Here is a 7,801-nt window from a genome sequence, read left to right on the forward strand (position 1 = left end):
TGATACTGTAAAGTTCGAGACGAAATTTATTTTAAGGGGGGGAGAATTGTAACACCCCCGTTTGCATAGCCTGGTATATTTCACTGTTCCGGTGACCGGTGTCAGTCCGGACAATTATTGGGATTAGAGCCACACCTAAGACAATTTGAGAAGCCATAAACACAAATAATTAGTAATGTTTAATTAGTTAACTATAAATAAGAAAAACAGAACATAAGAGGTTAAACGAGCCGAGAGTCACAGCGATGAGTGACCTCCTCGGGAACGACTGCGAAGTCATTTTAAACTCAAATTTCGAACCATAAAAGTGACGCTGCGGTCCTTAGGACCCTTATGAACACAGTGGAACAGAGAAAACCACGAAAAGAAGCATTAAGCTACCAAATAATTAGGTCAGGGAGCCGGAAGAAATATTGGATTATTTGCAAACCGGGATGAACCAGTGAGGGGCGATTTGGTCAATTGACCCCGAGAGTTGACTCCCGACCTAACTGTCAAATAAAATCGAAGAAAAGAAAATTTCGGAATAGAGAATTAAATTAAAGAACTAATAGAAAAAAATAAATAAAAAAAAAAAAAGAGGAAGAAGATGGAAAAGTCAAAGTTGATGACATCATGAATGATGTCATAAACAAATTAATTTAGTGAATTATTAAATTGGGAATTGTGGTCTTCCATAAGATAAAGAAAAGAAAAGAAAAAAAAAATTAAAACACAAATCTTCTTCTTCAAAAAAAACGTCACTCTCTCTCTCCCACACCAAAACCACCATGAAAGCTCATTTTTGAGCTTGAAGAACCAAAATCCAACCATGGCCAATTGTCCTACCATAACTAGATGTTGTTTGGACAACTAGGAAAGAGGATTCAAAGAAAAGAAAGAAGAAAAATTTGAAGAAAAGGGAGAAGAAATTCTGCACACAAGGTTAATAAACTAAACTTGAATTGTTAGTTGATTTAGTTATGTTTATAGCTTAATTAACCTAGGAATATACTTAAAATGAAAAGAAATTAATGGTGGGAGGATTAAAGACAAATTCATCCAGCTAGGGTTTTGATGTGTGTGTATGAATTTGATGGACTTAAAGGTGTGTATGAGTATATGAACCTTAAGTAGTTGAGTTATTATGGTTTAAGGCTTTGAAAGTAGTTAAACACAATGAATTAGTGAGATTAGGGTTTGAATGTTAGGGTTAGTGAACTAAAATTTGAAGAAATGCATAAATGGCATGTTTAACCTATTGTGACATGATTTAATGGTCAATTATGACCAAATAAGTTGTGTGGGAATGGTGGAAAATTTAGCTAAATTCGTAGGTCAATGGTCATGCTGCTGGCAGCATGACCAAACCTACTTTGAAGGACCAAAACTCAAATTTTACAAGCCTAATGGATATGCCACCAATTGGAGATGAAAATAGACATAAAAGAGCACAACTTTCATTAAGGAACCATGACCAAAAACTGACCAAAAGTTGGTGAAACAATTGACCAAAGTGAGTTGATAGCAGGCTGCCCTGCACCAAACTGACCAAATGAACAGTAACTGTTCATTTGGTCATAACTCGAGCTAGGTGGGTCAAATTGATCTGAAATTTTACCAGCAATTAGATATGATATAGACCTAAAACTTTCATGAAGAACACCAACCCAAATTAGGCCATTAACCCTTTCAAAATCATTGAGCAAAATTAAATTACTGTACTGCAACTCTGCAGATTTTCAGTTGAGCAGCAATGTTTGGATAGCTATAACTCCCTCTAGAAAACTCGGATTTAGGCGATTCTTGAACCGATGGAAACGTAAGACATAGTACAACATTTCATATGAAGAAAGTGAGACCAAATTATGAACTTAACTTGATCAAATTATTAACCAAAGTTGGACCAAAAATCTGCCAGCACCAAAATCTCAGTATGAGCGATTCACGTGAACAGTAAACTTATTTTGGCCATAACTTGAGCTACAAAACTCCGATTGAGGTGATCCAAAAATGAGAATACACTTAAGACAATAAGGAACATTTTCTATGAAGGAATTTTTGTCAAATTCTAACAGTAGATCGACCAATGGAACAGTGCAACTTCGGAGAACCAAAACCGAAAATTGGCAATTTTGCCAAAATGACCTAAGCTTTAAACAAATGACCAAAACCAACAAGTTTGGTGACCAAAATGTGGTATGTGGGTGAAGTTGGAGTTCCCATACCTATTAATCCTTAGAAAGTCAATTATTTGACTTAAATAGTGCAGTGAATAGTAACCCGAAACACAAAATTTCGAGAACGTCGAATTTAATACGTTAGAAATAGGTAAATGCGAAGTTAAAATTCATTTTGGGATTTATGTTAAGTTCTAGTACTGAAACATTGTCAAATTTTGTGTTTCAGTTGAAAAGAATATCGGGAAGGAACCCGAGGAAACGAGTCGAGGCTAAGGGACGACTCGCTTGAGGTTTGTGCACAATAAACCCTATTTAAGCATTTTATCCTTGAAAATTTGATTTATTACGCATTATGAATTTATGAACTTTTGTGTTGCCACCTTGTGATCAAATTGTAACTTTGGAAATGGATTGATTTTTGTATGCAATATTTGAATGAAATGTTTGAAACGAATTTTTGATTCACACTTAGCATGACAGTTACTTATTATTCCTCCTCCATTTATGGGGTTGAGATCGTTTATTTTCCTCCCTCTCTAGCTTGCCAGTTGAGGTTGTAGATCGGATGAGTACTCATTAGCTAGCTAGCCACCTCCCTCATTGGTTTCGATTAATGGGGTTGAGATTGCTTTGTCGTGGTGTACAACACGGCATTGATCGGAAATTTTGTGTTATGGCTTAAGTTGTGTACGACTTTGGCAACACTGTGTTTATGCAATTGTTTGACTAAACTGTTGTTTAATATATTATTTGACAAAATGAGTTGTTATGAGCTTTGATATTTGCGAAATGTGATTGTTAAGTATTCAAATTATGTTTCATCAATAAATGATTTATGTATCGCATTTTAAATATTTATTGTACACCACTGAGTATGTTTATACTCAGCGATAGTTTAATTTACTGTCGCAGATAAAAGCAAGGAAAAAGCAGCAGAGTGAGCTGCGGGATTGACAAGATCTTTTTGATCCCTTTTTGTACGGGTATTGTTTTATACCCTTATGGTTATTTTGATGTAAATACTGTAATGTCATAAGTATCAATGTAAATTGAGCAGTTGTAAATAAACTATAATAATATTATTTTAGATTTTCTTACAGAATTTGATATTTGTACATATGGATTTTCTGCCTTATGTTTTGTGAATGGAATTATTGAACCTACTGAGTTGACAAATTTGACTTGGATTGTGAAACTGTTTTGAAATGGATTGACTTGAGTTGAATTGTGAATTATTGGAGGTTGGGAGTTGTAAAATAGTTTTGGAAGTGCTTTTTACAGGTATTTGAAGAACTGGTTTCTCAAAATACAGAGGGAACTCTGTCAAAATTTTTATAAAATTTGCGACAAAATTTGAATGGACAAAAATTTTTACTAGTATTTAAACTTTGAATAAATGGTTTTTAATTCTTACCAAAATGCTCACCACTTCCAAAATGTAAGAAAATTATTTTAAAATCCCTTGTAGGGTACTTAATGAGTTATCGGTAGGTGAAGTTCGGTAGTTCATTAAGTATTCTACGGGAGCATGCTATGCCTTACGGAGGGGTAAGGTGTGACAAATTGACCTTAAGAACACCAATTTATCAACAATTTAGCAAAACCCTAATTTTAGCTCAAACCCTAATTCCTAATGTCACAAATCTTATACTACACATAAAGCTTATTCTAATCTACTTATGCTCATCAAAAGCCATCACTACACTACTTTAATCCAATTAAAAGTCATCAAAACCCTAGCACACTCATGGCTACTGAAATTCAAGGGGGGTCTAACATGCATATTTTTATTTCACTTCCAATAATTTCTCACTCAATTTATGGTCCTAACAAAGAATATATATATATATATATATATATATATATATATATATATATATATATATATATATATATATATATATATATATATATATATATAGAGAGAGAGAGAGAGAGAGAGAGAGGTGAGAATTGGCACTAACCTCTTGTCGCTAAATCCCAAGGTTTTCAAATCTCCACTTTCTCTTCAATTCTTGGCAGCCAAACACCTTAGCAAGATTAGATGACAAGTTTTAATGAAGGAAGTTATAGGTTTTATGGTGAAAAAAAAATCAAGAATATGCATGATTGATGAAGGAAAATCAATGGAGGTGTGAGAGTGGGTTTCGGCCACTTGAGGAAGAGGAAGAAAATGAGCTGATTTTTATTTGTTTTTATCCCTTTTTATCTTTTTTATGAGTGCTTGTCTAATTTCAATTGGGTAGAAAATTTAATTGCATCATTGTGACATGTGCATAATGTCATAATTGTAATTTAATTTTATTTATTTGTATTTTTCTTTTCTTCTCTTTCTTACTCATTTTTAATTAATTTTTTTTATCAATATTTATTCATATTTTATGTCATAAATCTCACCTACTTAAATGGATATGTTGGTAAAAAATCATCTCTGAAGGTGAAATGATCAAAATGCCCTTCATTTTGTTTACCGAGTTAAAATTATCTGTACCGATTTACATAGTTTTTCTTGTATTTTCTTGGCATTCTATTGTCATCTAAACCTTAGAAATCCTTCACTTAAGTCCTAATAATTATTTCACAGGGTTCTCGATGGGTCTAGGGTTGCAACTGTCTTCACAGTCGCTTCCCATTATGGTTACCCATCGCCGTAGTTTCGGCTCATTTAACTTCTTGCATTCCATTTTCTAAAATTTTTCCTTAATTTTTTTTTCATTATTTAGGTTATTTATGATTCCTCACTCTTGTTTAAATATAGTTCCAGACATTCTGACTGTCCGGACAAATATTAGTTACCGGAATAGTAGAATATACGGACTATCTAATGTAAGAGTGTTACAGCTCTTCCCCTCTAACAAAAATTTTGTTCTCAAAATTTATCTGATGCAAACAGTTGAGAGAACTGTTGCCTCATCGTCTCTTCACTTTCCCAGGTTGCTTTTTCAGTGTTGTGGTGCCTCCAAAGCACTTTCACCAGTGGAATCTACTTATTTCTCAAATTTTTCACTTCCTGAGCCAGAATCCTTATTGATTCCTCTTCATATGTCAAATCTGGTTGTATTTCAATTTTTTCCATTGATATGACATGTGAAGGGTCTGATCGGTATCTTCTCAACATAGACATGTGAAACACATTATGAATCTTGTCCAACTGTGGTGGTAAAGCTAGTCTATAGGCCACTGGACCCACATGCTCAATGACTTCATATGGGCCAATGAACCTAGGGCTTAAATTACCCTTTCTCCCAAACCTCAATACCTTTTTTCATGGTGATACTTTGAGAAATACCATGTTGCCAACTGTATATTCTATATCTTTTCTCCTCAAGTCAGCATAAGATTTCTGTCTGTTTGAGGCAGCCTTCAAGTTAGCTTTGATCAATTTCATCTTTTCCTTAGCCTGTTTAATAAGGTCTGATCCCACAAGTTTATCTTCACCCAATTCAGTCCAACATAATAGTGTTCTGCACTTCCTCCCATACAGTGCATCATAAGGAGCCATCTGAATGCTACTCTGGTAGCTATTGTTGTAAGCAAATTCTGCCAGTGGAAGGTATCTATCCAACTTCCCTCAAACTCAATGACACAACTCCTTAGCATATCCTCAAGTACCTATCACATACTTCATGTTATTACTATCATTTTAATTTAATATTTATAATAATTCAATGAGTTTTAAAGTTTACCTAAATCACCCGTTCCGACTGTTCATCGGTCTGAGGATGAAAAGCAGTGCTAAAATGGAGTTGTGTGCCCAAGGATTCTTGCAACTTCTTTCAAAATCTAGATGTGAACCTCGGGTCTCTATCAGATATAATGGAAATTGGGATTCCATGTAGTCTAACTATCTCACTGATATACAATTTTGCTAGCTTCTTTAGTGAGTAATCAGTTCTGACTAACAGAAAATGTGTTAATTTGGTCAATCTATCTAATATCACCCATACTGCATCATGTTTCTTCTGAGTGAGAGGTAGACCACTAACAAAATCCATGGTCACTCGTTCCCATTTCCATTCAAGTATGCTTATAGGTTATAACAAACATGATGGAACTTGGTGTTCTGCCTTGATTTTGCTGACATGTTAAGCATCTAGTTACATAATCAGCTATGTCCTTCATACCAGGCCACCAGAAATGAGACTTCAGATCATGGTACATTTTAGTACTTCCTTGGTGCATAGCATAAATACTATTGTGTGCCTCTTTTAGAATGTTTGTCTTTAATTTCCCATTATCTGGTACACATAGTCCTCCCTTGTAGTACAAAAACCCATTCTCTTTCACCTCATATTCAATTTCCTTCTCCTCTGTCTGCCTCCCTCAAATGCTCATCGTGCTCCTCTTTGTTCTTGAAATACACCAGAATATCATCAATAAAGATCACTACAAACCGATCTAAGTATGGATGGAAGATATGATTCATAAGGTCCATGAAAGCTATTGGTGCATTTGTGAACCCAAACGGCATTACCAAAAATTCATAGTGCCTATATTGGGTCCTGAATGCAGTCTTAGGCACATTTGCATCCTTTACCCTTAGCTGATGATACTCTGATCTGAGATCAATATTGAAAAATACACTTGCTCCATTCAATTGAACAAACAGTTCATCAATTCTAGGCAATGGATACTTGTTCTTCACAGTCACTTTATTTAACTGTCGGTAGTCTATATATACAACTTCAGTGTCTCGTCCTTCTTTTTCATAAACAGTATCGAAGCTCCCCATGGTGACACACTAGGGTGTATAAAAACCCTTTATCCAGTAACTCCTGCAATTGTATTTTTAACTCCTTTAATTCAGTGGGTGCCATCCTATAAGGAGTAATCGAAATTGACGCTGTACCCGACATTACCTCAATAGCAAATTTTACTTCTCTTTCTGGTGGCAAACTAGGCAATTCCTCAGGAAAGACATCGAGGAAATCACTTACTATGGGAATGTCATTGAGACTAGATCCAGTCTTTCTAGTATCAACAACATGCGCCAGATAGGCTTCATAACCCTTCCTGATCTGTCTCCTTGTAGCAGTTGCTGAGATGACATTAGACAGGAAATCTGTCATTTCCCTCACAACTGTAATCTCATATTTTTCAAGAGTTTTTAATGTAATCCTCTTCAATCTACAATCCATTATTGCCTGATGACGTGATAGCCAATCCATCCCAAGGATGACATCAAACTCATGGAAGGTAATTCAATAAGGTCTGTAGAGAACTCATACTCCTGAATCCTCAATAGGCAACCTCTGTACACTTTATTTTCCAGCACACTGTGGCCTAGTGGGTTAATAACTAGAATATCTTGGTCACTTTCCTCTACTTGAATTTCCCTTTCCACGGGCAACTTAATGCAAATGTATGAGTGAGTGGATCCTAGATCCACTAATGCATACAGAGGTATGTCATAGAGAGAAAACATACCTCTAATGACATCCGGTGCATCCTGCTCCTCTTGAGCCCTCATAGCATACGCCCTGGCTAGTGCCCTTACCTCTGGCCTCTCAACTAACTCTGATTTACCTGGTCTTCTACCCCTTTAAGCTGCAGGGACAGGTCTATCTGTTGGTGCTGGAATAGCTGTAACGGTTCTCTGTGGGCAATCTCTTATCTGGTGCTTAGTAGACCCACACTGA

The 7,801-nt window shown here is 35.5% G+C and overlaps 1 long non-coding RNA gene across 1 annotated transcript; it reads left to right on the plus strand.

The window, feature by feature from the left end:
• Positions 1-596: 596 nt before the first annotated feature.
• LOC131179927 (uncharacterized) lies at positions 597-3,087 on the plus strand. Its single transcript, XR_009148894.1, has 3 exons — positions 597-924; positions 2,389-2,452; positions 3,075-3,087. It is a non-coding gene; the product is annotated as an uncharacterized LOC131179927 (long non-coding RNA).
• The last annotated feature ends 4,714 nt before the right edge of the window (positions 3,088-7,801 follow it).

The sequence above is a fragment of the Hevea brasiliensis genome, chromosome 5 (genome assembly GCF_030052815.1).
Source record: "Hevea brasiliensis isolate MT/VB/25A 57/8 chromosome 5, ASM3005281v1, whole genome shotgun sequence".
NCBI classification, from domain to species: domain Eukaryota; kingdom Viridiplantae; phylum Streptophyta; class Magnoliopsida; order Malpighiales; family Euphorbiaceae; genus Hevea; species Hevea brasiliensis.